The sequence below is a fragment of the Bactrocera dorsalis genome, chromosome 5 (genome assembly GCF_023373825.1).
Source record: "Bactrocera dorsalis isolate Fly_Bdor chromosome 5, ASM2337382v1, whole genome shotgun sequence".
Classification (NCBI taxonomy): domain Eukaryota; kingdom Metazoa; phylum Arthropoda; class Insecta; order Diptera; family Tephritidae; genus Bactrocera; species Bactrocera dorsalis.
The window spans coordinates 57,383,618-57,400,574 of record NC_064307.1 but is presented as its reverse complement, the minus strand read 5'-3'; the positions used below and the strand labels follow the sequence as shown (position 1 = coordinate 57,400,574).

The 16,957-nt window shown below is 33.9% G+C and overlaps 1 protein-coding gene across 1 annotated transcript in view; it reads right to left on the bottom strand.

Annotated features, from left to right (window-relative positions):
• The window catches only part of LOC105224760 (uncharacterized), a 215,513-nt gene that overhangs the window by 142,875 nt on the left and 55,681 nt on the right, over window positions 1-16,957 (bottom strand). Inside the window, exon 2 of the mRNA XM_049458844.1 lies at window positions 11,795-11,859. The gene's annotated coding sequence lies outside the window, so the exon portion shown is untranslated. The remainder of the gene's footprint in view (window positions 1-11,794; window positions 11,860-16,957) is intronic.

Below are 16,957 nucleotides of genomic sequence, written 5' to 3'. Positions count from 1 at the left end.
GAAATATGCAATAAGCATTGTTTACGCTTGAGTGTGTATGTATATGTGTGCTGTCTGATAAGGCAATCGACCACCCAATGCGCTCATTTCAGCGCAAAACGCGCATAGCGCTAAATAACCATACACATACAAACATACTATAATATAGTTTATGCATATATACATATACTTATGTACATATGCATACATATTTATAATTACATTGCATATATATGTTGGTGGGCTGGAAGCCACATTGGCGCCAAGCCACATCGCCAAACAAATTAAGAACGAAAGTGACACTTGAGCAGGCGTTGCGTATACGCCCCGGACTGCAGGCAATAAACAACATCCATGAACAGCACAACAACAGGTGGGGAGGCGACAGGCGGCTGGGCTGTGGCGTGGCGATGATGTGGTGCCGCCTGGCAAGCGCTGCTTAGGCACCACCGCCACTAGTCATTCAGCAAACTAACGAACCAAGTGACCGCACAAGCCAACCGACCAACTATCAAAGAAACCTTTTTACCACCAGCAGCAGCAGCAACAACAATGAGTGCAAACAAACCATGGTAACAGCATTAGACAATCAAGTCAACTATGCATTTTCATGCAACTTTCAAGCTTTTAAGTACTTATATAAATATATATTTGTGTATATAGATGATATATAATCTCATATATGTATATACACGCATGTCTGTATATAATATATATATCGCTTTGTAAATAGGTGTGCTCCAATTTACTTTAGCAGTAGTGAGTCACAGTCCAATCAACTCTCCAAGCAACTCAACAATTCAAGCCAAGGCTATTTTGGTCATTCCGAGTTATTGGGAAAGTAGGATAGTTAATGGTGGCGCATTCTTTGTGTGGACAGCTGGAGGAGAGGCTGCCATAAATGCACATTACTATATACACATACATATGTATTCAATATTTTGCACAGGAATATTAGTGAATCACAATAAGAAAGCAAGTGGAACTGGTAGTGAACGCAAGACGAAATATCTTCTATCATCAAGCAAACAGTCGTCGCACTCGCGGCTTGACTCCCACACCACTGTTAATAATCACAACTTCGATGTCGTAGATAGTTTCTTCAATCTTAGAACCAGCATTAACAGCAGCAACAATGTCAACATAAAAATCCAACAGGTGTTACATTGGACAAAGTCGGCAATTGAGAAGTAAAGTCCGCTCTCGACGAACAAAGAGCCAATTTTACAAGTATCTCGTCATCTCTGTCCTGTCATATGGCGCATAAGCATGGATGATGATAACATCTGACGAGTCGACGTTATAAGTTTTCGAGAGAAATGTTTTGCGGAAGATTTATGGTCCTTTGCGCATTGGCAAGGACAAATACCGCAGCCAATAGAACAATGAGCTGTAGGAGATATACGACAACATTGTCATAGTTTAGCGCATTAAGAGACAGCGGCTACGCTGGCTAGGGCATGTCGACTGAATTGGTAAAAACATGCCAGCTCTGAGAGTATATACAGTACCGATACAGTACCCACCGGGGATAGCAGAGCCCAGTGTGGAGAAAGGACCTGAACCAATTGGCACCAAAGGTCATCCACACCAATATACTCCAATTCAGGCACAAAAGTCAGTAATTAAAGCTCTATAGCGTTTCCCATTTACCTATTGATTTCTTCATTTCTAAAAAAGCCTACAGAGCACATGAAACAGTGACTTTATGAGGATGTAACGGTGTCTCAACAATGATTTGAAGCTTTATCATCACTTCAAGTGGAACAAATTAATTTATTAACAATATTTTTTTGGAAGAACTGGAAATCATCCATAAAGTGGAAGGACATATCTCCATTATCAAGCGATGGCGGATGAACCGTTTCGGGTCTTGTTCGCTACTCGCTGAGGATACTCATTGTCTACTACTTATACATAGAAAACATGGTGCGAAACCGATCCTTGGTTGGTCCAATTATCGGCTATGCTCTATGTCGACCGAATATTGGGCGCAAAGCGCAGTGCGTTGCACCAACCGAACCATTATTTAGGTGATAAAAACTGTGATTTGCAAAGTCTATTCATTATGAAATGGCAAACCAAGTATAAATCAATCAGTTGTCAAAAACTACCGAAACCTCCCAAAAAAGTATTGTCTCAATGTCAATCATACTTCCAAAAAAGTATCTGTAATACGAACTATGATTCAATAATGGATTTTAGAAACAGTATATCGTCACCTGAAATGCAAAATAACGTATCATCAAAAAAATCGAAATTGAGTGTCTTATTGATTACGCTTCACTACTTCAAATTATATACATAATATTACATATGTTCAACATTTTCTGGTTCTGCGGTCATATATAAACCAGTCTTAACCTATATTAATATTTTGTTTCCCTCCGGTTCGATTTTATTTCGTTTTTCATTCATGACAATGTAAATTTCTTATAATGTTGTTAAGTTATTTTGCATTTCAGGTGACGATATGTTCTTCTAGATCGCACTTAACGTAATTGAAGTTTTTGAATTTTTGCCGAATATGAAATATCTTATTAGAATAATAACTTTTAATATAACGACTAACCATTGTTAGTACTCGTACAAAAAATGGTTGGCAACGGTAAATATGCTCTTCTAACCTAAATATGTATTATTTTTATTTTCGTATCTCCAGATGATTTTCTTATGCACAACTTACTCAACAGGTGTTGCCGGAAACCAGGCGTAAAACACAACTCCAAGCCAACGAAAATAATTTTAATTTTTATTAGGTGGCAACATCTTTTCTCCTACATTTGTCCAAAACTACATGACAATGTTTTAGTTGTTTTACACTTGTAAAAATTTAAGTGTGGCAACCTTGTTGAAATGTTTTTTTTAACATACATTTTGAGTACATGTATTGAAAATATTTTACGCTCATCCTTCATATTTTAGTTATTACTATAAATTTTTCGTCAAATTATTTTTTAGAAGAAAAAAATGTTTAAACACCTTCTAATTAGCTAACTTTAAACTTTTTCTACAATTTTCAATTACATAATATATAAAATGTGGCAACCCTCTTTCTACAAAATTCTATTTTTGTAATATAACCTGCCCAAGTAGGTATTAATTAATATTTCTTATTATTATACGATTTTAAGCTGCTTTTTACAATTTCCTAATTGAAATGATATGGTAAGCCTGTTTCTCCTTTTATATTTTATTTCAGTGTCGGTGCTTTTTGTTACAGTTGTTTAGAATTTTTTAAGATTCTAAATACTTATTATAACAAAACCAATTGCACTAATATTTTACTCTAGCTCTCAGGCTGCTATACAATTAAAGTTCTCTTTAAATGTCTCAAATTAATGCGATAAGTTTTCCCATAAATATTAAATTGAAACCTATGAGTACATACTCTTGTAAACATATCCAAGCTAAAGTATATTGTAATAACGGGTGATCCAAGTAATGGTACTTTTTTCAATAGATCACGTGTCAGTCGAGTTAAACTGTCAACTATTGGCATTTTATTTCAAAATTTGAAAACCGACTATTTGATGCCTGAAATTGAAGTGCGGGGTCTCGGTGACATTTGGTTTCAGCATTTCAGTGAGCAGATAATTTCATTTGATATTGAATTTGTGCCGGCTGATTGGCTACCAAGATCGTGTGATATGACACTGTTCGACTTTTTCCTGTGGGGATATGTCTAAAGTCTATGCGGACAACATCGCTTCTATTCAGGCCTTGGAGACCATCACGCGTGTCAGTCGTCAGTTTTCAGTCGACATGTTCGAACGAGTCATCGAAAATTGTACTCAACGGATGGACCATCTGAGACGTAGCCGCGACCAATACTTGAAAGAGATAATCTTCAAACAATAAATGCCGAAGAATGTTCTTTCGAATGATAATAAACATAATCTATTAAATTTGAAGTTTCTATATTTTTTCTTTAAACGAGTACGGAACCTTTATATGTGATCCTTTATATGTAAGTAAAACATTTTGAAAATATTCCATGAAAATAGTAATATTTTTAAGAATATTGCCTTTCAATTCTGCCACTAATTTAAATATAATTATATAATTTATTTGAAGTCATGTTTTAAAGAAAAAAATAATGTAGTGTTGTAGTGTTTAAGAAATCAGTTACGCAAGACTCCATTTTATAACCATTTTTAGTTAAATATACGCCTGTGGACACAATATTTCTAGCAGATTATTAAAAGATATTGTCTTAGAGACTTTCCGCTCCGATATCGACTATGAAGCTAAGATTTTCATCAACCAACAATAAATACTATTCTAAATCTGCAGATAGATTTGTGTCTTCGCTTAATTTTTTCATTTGAGAGAAACTCGCAATAGTTTTATTGTTCATTTTACATTTCATTTAAGGTTTTGCTTTGATAAAACTGTAATAAATATAAGCATCATTTTTCAATTATTATGGTCTCTACCACAGTAATATTTAACATAAATACAATACGAGGTGTGTTCAAAACGTTTGCGAATTTTGTGTTTTTTCAAAAATTATTTATTTATTCATGAATATCTATTTTGTCCCCTTCAAAGTAATCCCCATGAGATATTATACACTTGTGCCAACGGTTTTTCCAATCTTCGAAGCACTTCAAAAAATCATTTTTTTTTTTATCTTCTTCAGCTCCTCCTTCGATGCCGTCTTTATCTCGTCAAGAGAAGCGTAACGTCGTCCTTTCATGGGCCTCTTCAGTTTAGGGAACAAGAAAAAGTCACAGGGGCCAGATCTGGGGACTACGATGGTGTCATTAGTGTGTGATTTTTGGCCAAAAAGTCGCGCACAAGCAACGATGTGTGAGCAGGGGCGTTATCGTGGTGCAATTTTTTGATAGGTAAAAATCGAAGACGATCCAAAACACGTGCAAGCAAAGCAGCTGTCAACAATTAAATGAACATTCAAAATGGCCGAGCTTGTCGGCATAAGTGAGAGACATGAGTACCAACATAACGCCATAAAAAAATTCAAAATTCGAATATACGTAACCCGCAAAAATTCAAAATTCGCGATACTTTTTGAACACACCTCGTATATATATGTATGAAAATTCCGTCAATTTAATGGCGTGTGTCTTCGCTTAGACCAGCTATAAAATCCGAGTTTCAAACCGACATTCACAATAATGTTATAGTGCCAATGTTTTTGTTTTGACAGTGCTTTAAATAAAAAATGAATAAACAGTAGCGGATGGCACTTTAATATTAGACATTGGAAAATTTAAACCTAAATTATCTATTATATACTATACTATACTTTTATAGAATGAAATACAATATTAACCGATTAGAACATACCGTTTAAGGAAAATATTCAAAAGAGTTTATCTTTTGTTCATGAAATAAATGCCCATTTTTTCCGGACATTTATGAAGCCTTCGACTATTTTATTGAAGAGTATTACTGTGTTTTAATTATTAGTTCTACGATATAAGCTTTAAGTTTTGTAAAAAAGCTTACATACTTTGAGCTAGTTATTTATAACAAACAAAAGTTAAGCATTTTCTAGACTCTCTTAGAAATTATATATAGTAATTTTGCGTTTCTATTGGATCGAAATCTTAAGCATTACTTTTCTAAAATAAAAAAGAAGCCTTCGGCAGCTTTCAATGACAGGTAACTTTCAAAATTTAGAAGCTTTAGCGGTCGGAGTTCGGAGTCTGTGTTTTCAGGATTTTAATATTTTTCAAGAATGATTTCTACTACTACGATTGTAAATTTTATAAATCCGTGGAAGAGCTTTAAGGCGGCTTTGATTTTATGACTAACGCAGGTTATTTTCATTTTCTAAGAGTGTAAATTGTTTTTGGCAGAAACTTTTTCAATGTTAAAAGCGAAGTTCGGCGTATAAACCCAAGCTTATCTTGCAAAAGACAATTTTAAAATTTCTAGAATAGATGTTTTATCTTTTGATTCAGTCGATGCGGTGAAGATTAAGATTAAGAGAGAGAAAGGCAGATCTCTGTATTGCTTCAAGACTTTATTCTTCATATATATAGGTATATATAAATATATCTTAATAATAAAATTATAGTACCTCAGTGTCCGCCCATTACGCCCGGATATAAATAGCGAAATTTAATTAAATGCGGAATTGGGTCAGTTGCTCGCCCAGAAAAACAAACGCACACACACACATGTGAGTAGCACGCAAACAATGCTGCTCAGCAGCAGCGGGTGAGGAAGAAGAAGAAAACCGAGTGGAAAATGAGTTAAGCTGGGGAGACGCCGCTGTGGTTGAGGCCAACGAAGTCTTGACTGTAAATGGTTGCCTCTAAATAGGAAACACATATAGCTACGAAGCTAAGGGGTACCGCAAGGACCATCAAGTGAGTCAAACCGACGAGCTGGCGATTGCTGTTGAGTCATTTGAACGGTAAATAATAAAAAGAAGCGAAAGCAAGAAGAACTAAATAATGAAGATATCGGAGAAAATCGAATAGCATAATCAATAAAATCAGCAACAACAACAACAAGCTGGTATTAATAGAAAATATGAGCAGCATGCGTGTCTAGCGCACGCTTCCGCTACAAGCTGAGTACCGAGCCACAAAGTATTTCTTTTGCTACAATCTTGCTGTTCGCCAAACTCCCCCGGGGTGCATGCGGGTCAATCACTTCCGGTTCCGGCGCACAACTCAATTTCAGTCCCAGTGAAGAAACGATAACGGTGTCAGAAAAAAACTGCTCGCTGCAGCAGCAAGCTATTAAGTGTATTAACGGAGCACATCAAGCAAGTGTATATGTGCGTGTGAGTCCGTCTGTAGGCATTTAACTAGTCTGCGCTCATATGCTCGCCTTCAATTGCGTTTGAGATTTTTATCGCTGATAAAGTTTAATAGAAGATTCGAATTAAGTTCTCATACAAATGGTATTGCAAATCTTTTAGTGTGTTGTTGTTGTGCTATCGCTAAGGTCTGCTGCTGACGGCAGCAAAGTCGTCGTTGGCAGAAAACTCTTTCAATTGCGGAGTCAACAGATGGACAACTCCGATAAGCAATCTTAATAGCGCAAATAATTGCGTGTATATGGTATATGTTTGTAAGTATGTGTGTGTGCTCTCGATATCTTAAATGAGCGTCGTTATTATCACTAAGCTCCTATATAAAGCATTTTCACATCTAGTCGATTCTCCCTCCCTTATCTCACTTTAGTTCTTCGTCCTCTCACTAGCACCATGTGTGCATACTGCTCTCTCTCTCTCTCCTCTCACCAGTAAAATAAATTTTCTAGACACGCCAGTACAACAAACGGAAGTGCAATCGAAATGAAAGTTCTTTTCAAGAAAAGTTCCTTAAAAATTTCAGACAAAAATCCACTAACCATGCGGTAATTTTATTATGTGCTTTAGAATTAACTTATCTTTGCCATTTAAACCATTCGAAGTGGGTTTTGATGATCCAAGTTCCTTCAAACTACGTACAATTTCCTAGACGTGCTCTGAAAAAGAATTTAGTACTAGAACTTCAGTGATATTAGGATAATCCAAAAGTGAAAATACAAATAAATACTACCAATACTACTGAACTTTGCGTGAGCTGAGCAGGTGCAAATGATTACCTGTGCGCCTTCGAGGTCCTTTGGACCTAGAGTATAACGGCTTTCAGATCTACTTGCTCGCTGCAAAGTTTATCTTGCCGCATACCGTTTTGGTTAGGTTCAATGGCTGGTCCAAGGATCGCATTTGGATTACTATATGCAATCCTTTGTGAAAAAATAAAAGTAGTACTTCTGTATACGATGTTTTAGCGGCGCTCCGGTAGCAGAAAAAACCAGAAGAGTGGAGCACCAACCCGTTCCTTTCCAAGTGATAGCGGGGCCAGGATGCCTTTCAGCGATTCCACTGGCACCCAAGCTAAGCTTATCACAAAGTGACTGGATTCCATTGATCGATGACATTCTTTAAGCAGCCTTTAACGGACGGTTAGTGAGCTCAAGACTAGTATGATTTTTGGAATAATATATATATAATATACCCTTATGTCAAAAACGGTTTAATCGGGTCAATACGTGTTCAAAGTGGGCCAAGAAGTTGTTAAGACGAAGCTCGCTCTTGGCGACCATGAACCTCTACCACGTTCCTACGATAGTCGGATCTACGTAACCGGAATGGTCCCGGGTTTTCATTTGGCCAAGGGCTGTCAACGGCAGCGTTTCTTCAAATTAATTGAGCGAGGTATTCTACCGCTACAACAACAACAACAGGGCTACGTTCTTTCATGTTTAAATCAAAGATTTAAGGCTTATAAATCCTCACTTTTTCGCATTGGTTCTTCGCGACTTTCATGCTAAAAATTTACCTGATTTGGCTCCGTGCGACTTTTGCCTATTCAGCAAACTCAAAAAAACGAATACGAGTATGCATGCCTTTTTGGTACGTTGAGGAGATAAAGACCGAATCGAACAAGGTGCTTAAGGAAATATCGAAAAAATACTATACTGTTTCGAGAGCTGGAAAAAGCCTTCACAAAAGTGGGTTTTATTGGACGGGGATTACATTGAATGGGACGAAATTGATTTAGCAGAATGAATAAATAATTTGCGTTTCATAAACGAATTCAACTCACTTTTTATCGCATTAGTGGATTGGTGATGGTATGTGAAGAACCTTAATTAAACACAGAAAACATCTTCTTCCATTAACAATGTGTGATATTGTCAAAAATAGATAAAAATCAGGTCAATATGAGCCTTATATCACATATATGTAACACACAATTGACAAACTTCCAGTTGGCTTTGTACCAGCTCTTTATCGGTCAATAACTAAGATATATTATCATAATTGCCAGCGTATAATATTAACTGTACTTCATTTTAACGCCGAAAATATGTAAAATAGGTCTGCGAATTACCACGACTTCCGTATTCAACATGTAATGATTTTCATTATTGGTAACTATTTCACTAAGAAACTAAATATAAGTCTTGGCATAATTTAAGTACGTTAATTAACCATCAAAAAGGTTTAGAAACCATTTTTTTCTAAATAAACAAAAAATATTACACGAAAAAACTGAATTTATGCAAATAATTCGCAACACCTTTAGCTAAAGTTATACTCCCTTAATGCTGTATACCTCACAACCTCTTTAAAGTCACATAAATCAGTCCGCAATCAGTTTCATTTTGTTTTTTTTTTTTCTCCTCTTTTTACACTGACATTCATAAAAGTTTCTGCAAAATAATGCTTAAAAAGTTTTCCTGTCAGTCTTAAAATGCTTTTTAATGCCACTTGTGACGTCACCTAAAGTATAGAATGCAACGAGTGCAACAGGAATGCAGCAACAAAAGCACAGATTTTTTATGTTAAAACGATGTCTGACAACAACTCGTGAACTCAAGTTGTATACTCGTAATATGTGTGTATATAACACAGCTGCTGCAATATGTGCATATATGTATGTATGTGACCAGATGAATTTACATATTTACATATGTATATTTATCTGTGTTCCAGAAACAAAGAATATGCTTTTATAATATATAACGTACTTGTATATACATCATGCATGTATGATTGTATGTTTTTGTTAAAAACAATTTGCCTTAATATCCTGAAGTCAGTCTTATCGAAAGTGCTTGCAAATCGCAGCACGAAATTGACATTCGATTGTGCTAAGTGGCAATATTGAAGACAATACACACTTACGCCAATAAAATCGTAGCAGAAATCAATGCTGCACTTATTAGAAATTTGCAGCAAATTCATTCTTTTTGAAAGGTGTTTGTGAGTAACAATGAAAATTACTTTCGGCGGAAATTGCCAATATGAAGAGATTACCATCAAATAGCTTTGGGAGAGAACAGACAATAAGTGTATTAAAAAAAGTATTTATATCAGAGTGATATGATTTGTTAAAAAAAAAAAAACAAACAACACACTAATTGTTAAAAAACTTCAAATGTTTCTTGTTTGATGTGAAGTATAATCCATACAATTAAGTTACGAAAGTAATATCATTCAAACGTCCTCTACGACTTCTCTTCACAAGAACGAATTCGATGAACTTAATTTTCGAGTACTTTTTTCGATGTCGATCAAGTCGTATGTCATCAGTAGCGCTTTTAGTATTGACTTTTAAAGCGTGAAGAGAGTCTTGTTTATTGCTAAAGACCAATGACTTCAAATAACGTTACAAGAAGTAGTATAATGGTGTTAAATCAAAACGTCTTGGAGGCCATTCAATGTCACAATTGTTGTGTGGTACATAGTCACGTCTTTTTGGAAACATACTTGTATATTGTCAAGATCAACTTCTTGCAACTACGACCATAAAAAGTTGCTTATCATCGATCTATACCGCTCTCCATTGACAGTAACGAAGTCACCAGCTTCATTTTGATAGAAATAGGGCTTGATGATTCCTCCAGACCAAAAACCACACCAATTCTCTGAATTTAGCTGAAAGTAATGGTTGTTCATACATAATTTGTGGATTAGCTTCACGCCAGCATCAACAGTTTAGTTTATTTAACACACTCTTCAGATGAAAGGGAGCCTCATCGGAGAAGATAAATTTCTTAAAAAAATCGTTATCGTTTCAAATTATTCTGAGGAAAAATCAACAAAATCAAAATCACGACATTTGCAGTGGTCCAATGGCTCCAGTTCTTGGGTGAGAACAATTTTATGCGGATGCAAGCCTAAATTCTTAGTCAAACTCCAGGTTGTAGTTTGAGATAGTACCAATTTTAGAGAACGTCTTGGAATCGTCAAATTGTAGATTACAGCAACACTTGCCTCAACGGCAGAAATATTTTCATTACTTCGAACGGTTATTTTTCTTAGGTATTTGAACATAATTTTATTTCATTTTCTTAAAAAGGCTTGCCAACTGAACAATTTATATTTTTATAATAACATATTTTTTGTTTATATTTTTTGTCGAACACATTTTTATATAAGAAAATTATTATACATAATAAAACCATATATGTATGTAGCAACCAAATCTAGTTGCTAAGTGAAAACCTCCCTTAAAAGCAAGAAAACTATTTAGTTCTTATTATTAATATCCAACATATTATGTATTATATCTGAAATTAATTCTATTTAAAATACATACAACTGGGTTGGTATATGTTAAAAATAATAGTATTTTGAATGCGTGGCAACCATTTATGTTTTTGGAAATTATTTATCTAACTAAAAAAATATATAGGGTAACTCTGAGACTAAATTTTCATTTATTATTATCCTATATTTATTATCCTATCGAACTCTGATATTTAATTAATATGATAAAACGAACCTATAAATACGTGGGTGTGAAGTATATGCAAATATATTATAATTTAAGTTCATTGCAACCCTAATAAAAATGTAATTAAATTGTAGTCCGATATTCCTGAAGTTATAATTAATATAAAAAATTGTGCAACAATATGGTAACCCTATAATAAACTAGCTAGTTGAAAAGTGGATTGTTTTAGTTGTATATCGACATCTGAAATGCGAAATAACGTATCATCAAAAAATTCGAAATTGAGTGTCTTATTGACTACGCTTCACTACTTCAAATTACATACATAATATTACATATGTTCAATATTTTCAGGTTCTGTGGTCACATATAAACCAGTTTTAATCAATATTAAAATGTTTTTTCACTCATGTTCCATTTTATTTCGTGTTTCATTCATGCCACTGTAAATTTCCGAAAATGTTGTTACGCTATTTTGCATTTCAGTTGACGATACTCGTATATATATACATATATATATATATATACCTATATTTACATTATTAAGCAATTTAAAAGTCCTTAAAAATTACATGCATTTTTGAGTTATTTACCTTATTTTCAGTTTTTTTTATTGAATGTTCACTATTTATGCTTCCTTGACTGTTGGTTGTTAAACCTGAAAAACATTAAAAATTATTGAAAACAACAATATAAATTCTTATTAATAGAGTTAAAACACACTTTCAGCTATTTTATGCAATGTTTTCGAAATAGATGGCAGCACTGTCAAAAAATACTTTAAGATTGGAGGCTTTGTATAAAATTTGGATTGAACCACTACACTGGAAAATGTAATTAATACGTAACTATTTAAGATTTCAGCTAAAATTCCGATATAAAAATATAGTTTTAATTATTCAACTTAATTTTATTAATTTATTAGACTTTGTTAAATATAATAGTTACTGTTTAATTTAACTGAAGCACTTTCCTATTCAATTGATTTATTCATTAACCAACTAACCTAAAAGTTGTAAAAAGTAGGAAACTTTTCTTCCGACCCGACAATCAAGTCGCCGGTAATGGCCATAAGTCCTTCTTCACTGTTTGCAATACATCTGAAGCAATAACACTCACGCGTTGTAAATTTGTTTTAGAAAGTTTCTTTTGTCGACTATAGAAGTCTGCAAACACACATATAAAGTTGTATATTTGTATACATATATGCATGCATATCATATGTGGTATATACCATGCCTCATTATTTTCATAATCAAGATATTGAACTTTTGTATGTCACTCATACGCCATGGGCAACACAGATGATTGAACGAATTTCTGTTACTCACACCTAAAAGAAAGCGCATATACTGCTTAGACTACCTGCTCAACAGCTGTATGTATTTTTTAAAAATAGTAAAAGGTGGCAATACCGAAATAATAAAAATAGTAAAACATTATATAAAAGAAATAAATGAAATAAATGTCAGAAAAAATTTAATAAAAGTCAGAAAAGTTTTTTAAAATAGTAAAAGGTGGCAACAACAAATTTATTTAAAATAATATATACATATGTTTTTATATATGTATTCCTTTGTATAGAAGTGTTGTACCGAAAAAGGTAAATAACAAATCTTTTTGTTGTACAAAAAAAATAAATAAAAAATTTAATGATACAAGATGGCAACATCGAAATTGTAAAAATTATAAACAGCTAGCTTTCAGTACGCTTTTAGTCTGCATGTAAATTATTGTCCATGTTCTCAATTTTTTACACTTTATTTTCTTTGTTGTTGTTGGATTTCTATAGTGCATTAATATTTTTATCATATTACAACATTCCTCCAAGCACTTGCTTTTAAAATACATTAAATTTGTTATTTTTTATTACATTTTCCTCTTTTCGCATATCTTTATCGCTCTCCCTCTCTGTTCACTCACTTAAGAAAATTGCAGAAAAACGAAACTAAAACAAAAGTAAATTAAATAAAATCTCGGCAACTGACGGTAGCCTGCTGGCTAAGGTTACAACGCCGTAAACAAGAACAACATCAGTCGTTGCCTGCAACCATTTTACAGAACTATTTGAACTCGCTTTTCCTGTATTACTAGTTTAACTCGCCATCTCCTTCTCTTTGTCCCGCCCTCTCGCTGCCACCACCTCAACCGCCCAGCATCGGTTACAACTTTCAACTTCAGCCGCTCAAAAGCTCCGCAAAATCGTAAAAATATGTAAACAACAAATACAACAAGCCGCAGTTGTTTGCTATTGTTGTTGGCAAAAGTTTTTACTCACGTTACTGCGTTTGCTGTTGTTTGTTGTTATTAGTATTGTTGTTGTTGTTGTTTGCTATTTGTTTGCAATTGCAAAATTGTTTCATAGTTTAATTAGTAATTTCAACATTTCAGTGCTCCATTTGGACGGTGCCAACAATTTGCCCACTTTTTTATTCTCTTTCAATTATTTTTCTCCTCTCTATTTTTTTATTATTTACATGCACTCGTACGAGTACTCGTAGGTATCGTGCGCTTCCATTGCAATGCAAGCTTTTAATTCATTTTTTAAATTGGTTTAAGCTCTGAAAGTGTTGAGGAATTCCATAAAAGGTGGAGTTAGTATACTCTGAGAATTTAGGAAGGAAAATAAAAGAAGATTTAATAATGGATAAGGGAAGCATTGCGAAAAGTATTCAGGCTATCAACGTGAAACATTCTCTTCGCGCAAAATTTGGTGATATATTCAATATATCATTCTGCATTATGACCAAAATTTCCTTAGTTCCGAAAAGGGTAATTTGAAAATTATTTTTTTCTACGCTATTACAACAGAAAGCTCATAGTGGTCTTGAAACATGTCAATTTAATTATAAACCTAAAACCCTAAAACCATGGCTTCGCATAGTTTGTTGAGATATTTGAGCTAGTATCATTAGTTAGTTCAAAATGTACTGAATAGATGACATAATTAGCTTAAAATTTTAGAAATTCTGCTATATCATAAACTTAGCCCAACTGTTCCTGAGAGATCAACAAATTTACACAAATTATATGATTTCCCAACAAACCTAATCACAATCTTATTAATAAATACTTTATTAACCAAAATGGGTGCAAATGGTCTTCAAAAATGTTTTGACATGCCCAGAGTCAGATATATATGACTTTAGTTTCTATAACCGTGGATGTGCTTTGTTAGTCGATTCGACTAAAAATCATCGTGTTTTGCAAACAGCGAAAGCCCGTCCAAGGTTAAGGGGCACACTTTTCCTCTCCAAAAACCGACTGGTAGAAAAATGGAAGATACTACAGTCTGTCAAGTAAGAGCGTGGTCGACTTTATCGATAGTTAATGAAAGATTTCGTTCTAATTCCTTCGCGAGCCTATAGAGAGAAGCTTTGTCAATAATGCATTTTCAACAAAGGTTCAATTGTTGTTGATCTTTTGAAAGAGAATCACGTTAAACGCCATGAGTGCTAAGTACGCGTCGCGCTACGAAGCTGTGTTCCTTTGCATCCACCCGAAAGGTCCCAAAATGTCGCAATCAGCGGCTGCTAAATATATGAAAAAGTCGAAGGTATTTGTACAGAAGTGGATACGGCGATATACTTGTATAGTGGCTAAAAATTTCGATGATTTACCAGAACGTGGATCGATAGGAAAAGTGAACAAAAAAGATGAAAAAAGGATAGTGAATATGTTTTCGTGGAATCCTGCTTTAACACTGCAGTAAGTACAAGCAAAATTAATGGCGAAAGGCTTAGATATATCCTACAAAACTATCTGAACCCTCCTTCATACTCATGTTTTGAAATGACGCAATACAATGAAGAAGCCTCTGTTGACTGAACAAAAAAGAATATTGATAGAGATTTTGAAAATGTAATTTTTACTGATGAATGTTCTATATGAGCACGTTCTATCCTCACGCGAGCCTGGTCAACTTCCACCAATAAGCTTGTTCAGCGGACCGTAAAACATGGAATAAAGGTGAATCTTTGGGGCTTCTCAAAGTAGGGATTCGGCACTTTGTACCTCTTTACTGACAACCTAAATACCGCGAAAATGATAAAAATCAACAAAATCATCAGAAAAAATGAAGATTGGATTCTGCAGGAGAACAACGATCCTAAACACCGCAGCAAGCTCTATACTCAGTGAAAAACTCAATCTGGCATCGTTACATTGGATTGGCCGTTGCAGTCACCCGATGCAAACCCTATTGAAAATCTGTGGGCATATTTTAAACAGAAGCTTCGTGGAAGAGGCACATACACTTTGAAGCAGTTGTCTTACGAAATTCGTCGTCAAATTAGTAGAAAGCATGCCTCGGAGATACCAGCCAATTATCGACGCCGGTGGTGACTGGACATGTATTTATAAATATGAAAGTTTCATAAAAAAATATTTTTTATAAATTAACACAACCACGCTCTTACTTGAAAGACTATAGTTCAAAAATAGATGTTTAATTGTAGAGAGAACTCTTCATGTCGCCATATATTGGCGGTGGTGGTGGTTTCCACTATTCTTCGAAGAGAACTTAATTTCTAACAAATATTAATACTTATTTCAATTTGAATGGCTTAGCTTCAAATTTTACTTATTTTCTACTTTAAAGTGAAATAAGATGTCTATAGAGTTCACTCATATTTGAGAGATTGTTATATGTAGACCTCTGACTTGAAGCAATCGTGATAGCTTCTCTCTCAACAGACTAGGCCTAAAATAAACCATCTGGAATCTTGCCCAGCTAAAAATAAAGTTTCCTTAACATCACATCTGGCTCTAAGTAACCAAATGCCGGGTATCAAAAGAATTGAAAATTCGTATAAGTATGTGTAGTACATTCAAGGAAAGTAATTCCCATTTTTAGAAACATTAAATCTGGTCATAAACCCAATAAGACAACTTCTCTATGGTAAAGCGTTTAAACTGTATGCTTATAGCAGGAACACCATCGCCATTACCTTCGAAAAGTTAACGTTGAATCAAAAAATGTGTGATATAAGCACTACAATAAGAGTCTTAAGCATTAGAAGTTGTAAAATTCTTACTGTGAAACATTACTTTTCATAGGGATGCCACATGTTTAAAAAATTTTAATTCAGTTAAAATGATATGCTCAACCAGTTTTTAAAATATGAATATCAAAAGAATGAGAACTCAGCTTAACATATTTTCAAACAGAGTTACCACCTGTCTGAATTTTTTATGATGGTTGCCAAGTATTTAAAATTTTAATCCAATAAAAATAAAAATATAGACTAATATTTACAATCTGAATAACTACTTAAATAATGAGAATTCAGCTTAAAATATTTTGCAACTGAGTTACCACCTGTTTGAATTTATTATGATGGTTGCCACTTATTTAAAATTTTAATTAAAGAAATATAAAAATATAAATTAATATTTGCAATATGGAGAACAAACTAATGAAAGCTCAGCTGAAGATATTTTGAAGCATAGTTGCCGCCTGTTTTAATTTTTTATTGAGGTTGCCACTTATATAAAATTTCAATTTAATAAAAATGATAAGGTAAATATATTTTTTATAAGATTATAACGAGAATTAAACTTAGCAAAACTTGAAAAGAGATGCCACCTGTTTTAATTTGTAAGCAAATAAATTATCGACATAAATGTAAAAATGTAATATGGGTCCTAAACTGAAAAGCTTAGTAATTATCATACTAGGAGATAGTGATATTGTAATGGTTCTCACCCATTTTTAAAAATTGAACTAAGGTATTTTTTTTTTTGATTTCCTTTCT